Consider the following 3,642-nt stretch of genomic DNA (forward strand, 5'->3'; position numbering starts at 1 on the left):
AATAGTATTTCCCATTTATTACCCTTCTTTCCGCATATAGTAGTAAGTCGATGATTTTGGTTAAGATAAAACCACATTCTTTTTTATATTAAAAATAAAAGTATGGTGTTGCCTTTATAATTTCGTTAATCACTTATGCAGAGACAACTTTTATTATTTTACATTAGGAAAAGAAAAGTCGATAAAACCAAACATCAATTTAGAAGTGGTGATTAAAAATATACAAATAGCAAGAACATTTTATGGAACAATTTTTTTTTATGTAAGACTGGTTTGTTATATGCAACCATGTGCAACACACACCTTGTAAATTTATACATCCTACCAACACACACCTAGTAAATTTACACATCCTACCAACACACACCTAATATATTTACACAACGTGTTGCAAGCATCCACTTTTCATTAGAATCTGTGGTGATAAACCACCTAAGCCGCCAACCAGGAACGATATCATTAGAACCCATAGAAAACATGCGTGAAAGTCCCTAGCATATCCACGAGGATGGTTCAATATTTCTCTAATAGCTACAATTGACTCTCTCCTAGGAACAAAACATGATGCAATTAATAATCAAAGATAGCAATAAACAATTATATTTGATGAAAAACTGAGAAAGACGCTACTCGTCGTTGAAATCAGCCTCAAATCTAGAAGTGGTGATAAGAAACACTTGCTCAAGGACAGGTTTAGTCTTTAGTGTCTTTAGTGCAAACTTGCACAAAACCTGAACATTGTAGCCAAGAATAGTGTAAGTTAGTAACTTAAAAACCTACAAGGATTCCATATTAACTCTAAACGATAGAGAATAATGGTTATTCTTTCATATTCAAACACTTCATTCAGAAAAACAATATAGAAATAAGGCATACTTGTATAGTTTTTATAATATACGCACAATCAGATCCACCACATTTACAGTATCTTCTTTCACTTCTTTTCAGTTATTGCAAGTATGCAATCCAAACAATAATATAAGAAAAGGAACAAGCCAAGATATAAAAATAACCATAATTCATGTGTCATATTGGTACATTAGAATGACTTAAATACTATATAAAATAAACATAACAAACAACAACTAAAATATTGAAGTAAACATTGTAATTATGTGATTTTTCACACTAAAATGACCAAAACCAAGCACATACTTAACAGAACGACCAGACCAGCTGTTAGTCATTCAAAACATTCCCCAAGCATCAGTAGTTCCATCTTTTAGGTTTACTTTTGATAAAAAATATAACAATCATATGTTTTCAGTTTTAACCATTCAAATAATAATAGATTTGCTCATGAGTAGAAAATCAGGTTTCACAAATATGTGCACAATAGACTTGGGAAAGTGTCAGTTTTGGGTTTTTAAGATACAATTTTTCTGCATGTTTTCATTACAGTATCATACATTCAAAGTTTCTAATAAAACCCTTGTGATGAAACCCTATGACATATCAAAAATCTAAACATTTTTCTACAATAAAGAAGCAAATTGATATAGGAGTCTATTGCCATAAAGCATTACCTTGAAAATCTGGTTTTGCATTTACTCTTGTTGTATCCCCATAAAACATATTACCAATTTCTTGGACCTGATGATGCATAACAAACCTACATGTTAGAATATTTATTAAAGCCTTTTGTTACATTAAAAAGGTAAATTACCATTGAAGCATTTTATAAACCGAATAAGATCTATGATAATTCAATTGTATTGGAAAAATTATAGGTGACTTTCTACAAAACATTTTATAAACCGAATAAGATCCGATTTCCCAAATATCCCACATCATAATATAAGCATGGAAATTTAATGATTGATGCTAAATTTCACAAAAGCATATGATTCAAACAACAAAAATCAATAATTCTCAAAATCTTCTCAGAAATACACATTAAATTCAAAACTTATTATACTTTATTAAACTTGATGATTTAAAAACTCAAACTATGAGGGTTAGATTCAAGATTAGTAAAAGAGAGAAAAAGAACCTTGAGAGGTAAGCAATATACAAGATCTATTATACTTTTTTATTTATTTATTTATTTATTTATTTTTTTGTAACATTACCCTCTTCATCCATCGGGTAAACATATCATTATTTTTGCACAACCAAAATTAAATGTCTAAAATTTTTTGGTAAAATATATGAAGAAAAAACAGGGCTTAACAGTAAAAAGTACAATAAAACCATCTGTGAACAAAAAAGAAATGCATTAAAAAAGAATACAAAAATCATGGAATCTTGTAAAATTACATAAAAGCTTAATACATTTCAACATCTATAAGCTTTTTTGTCCTATTTTGATACATTCAACATCATATGCTTGTCTTTCTGCACCATATTACTATTTGTTCTATTTAAAAAATATAATTACAAATAAATAGAACTCGAAATATATCTATTGTGAGTTGTTGTTATTAATTTTGTCTGAACCTAGACGACATAAAATAAACCAAAATAAGAACCATAATAAACACAAAATATTAAACAAAAAGCACATGTTTAATTGTTACTTCTCGTTTCGATAACAAAAAGAGTGAGATAGAGGAGATCTGGCTCCATATTTATCCATGGAGTGTATATGTGAGAGAAAGAGAAAAACTATGGTCAAGTCTAAAATAATTAACCCAAAACTGCCATCCATATGAACTTGTTTATTTGAAAAGAAAGTCTGAATGAAAAAGTATACCTGATTATATACAAACCTTAGATTGAGGCAGACCTGAAAGATGGTGGTTGTTAAGAGTGACACATTAGGCTTAGATAGATGGGTTAATGGCAGCAACGAAGTTGGGTTGTGATGTAGGAGAGCAACGAAAGAGGCGACATCAGCTGGAAGAAACCACCTGCAATCCACCAGGAAGACAAAAACCTTTGAAATCGACCAATAAATCTTAAAAAAACATTAAAAATCGCTAAAATTAACCTGAAATTTTAGCAAATGCTTGTAAGTATGTAGTGCTCGCCTCTTGTTTCTTCAAGAGAGAGAGAGAGAGAGAGAGAGAGAGAGAGAGAAAGAGAGAGAGCTAGATGAAGATATGCGAGGCGGGTGAGTATGCATAGATCGAGCAGGGGAGACAGCTGCAGTCGTCGTTTAGGGTTTCCAGATCCAAGCGAGTCTAGGGATAAAGTTTTTTGGTGGAGAACTGGTGGTACGATTGCAGAGCCCTGGTGGTTTGGTGGTTCGTTGGTGAGAGGCAGTTGTGCCAATGTTGGTGGTTCAAGGGTTTTTGTTTTTCAAGAGCTAGAGAGATAGAGAGAGACAGAGAGAGAGAGAGGGTTGCAGAGGGATGGTTTATGTATGAGAATGGGGAGAGATTCAAAATTTGAAATCGGGTTTATGTGTGAGAGTATGAGAGCATGGTTGAAATTGATATTAAGATAGGTACAACCTGTCGTTGACCGGAGAGGGCAGACAACCTGTATTTTATTGTATGCCATGCTTTATAAGTTATAATTAAGACTAAAAAAACATATGTTTTTATAATATAATGTAGATTTTATAAAATACTTGATTTTGATTGGTTTAAATCTATTGACATGGATCACTATCCTAACCATTGAATGAAATCCAAAAACCAAAAATTCATCTCCTTGTTTTTAAGACTTTGATCTTAAAAAATGCATTATCCATGT

At 31.5% G+C, this 3,642-nt stretch overlaps 1 long non-coding RNA gene across 1 annotated transcript; it reads right to left on the bottom strand.

Moving 5' to 3' along the window:
- Positions 1 to 411: 411 nt before the first annotated feature.
- LOC145038833 (uncharacterized) lies at positions 412 to 3,273 on the bottom strand. Its single transcript, XR_013679590.1, has 5 exons — positions 2,933 to 3,273; positions 2,696 to 2,852; positions 1,527 to 1,593; positions 631 to 731; positions 412 to 548 (listed from the first exon to the last, which is right to left on the bottom strand). It is a non-coding gene; the product is annotated as an uncharacterized LOC145038833 (long non-coding RNA).
- Positions 3,274 to 3,642: the final 369 nt, after the last annotated feature.

This window comes from Lactuca saligna, chromosome 4 (genome assembly GCF_052625555.1).
Source record: "Lactuca saligna cultivar CGN05327 chromosome 4, ASM5262555v1, whole genome shotgun sequence".
Lineage (NCBI taxonomy): Eukaryota > Viridiplantae > Streptophyta > Magnoliopsida > Asterales > Asteraceae > Lactuca > Lactuca saligna.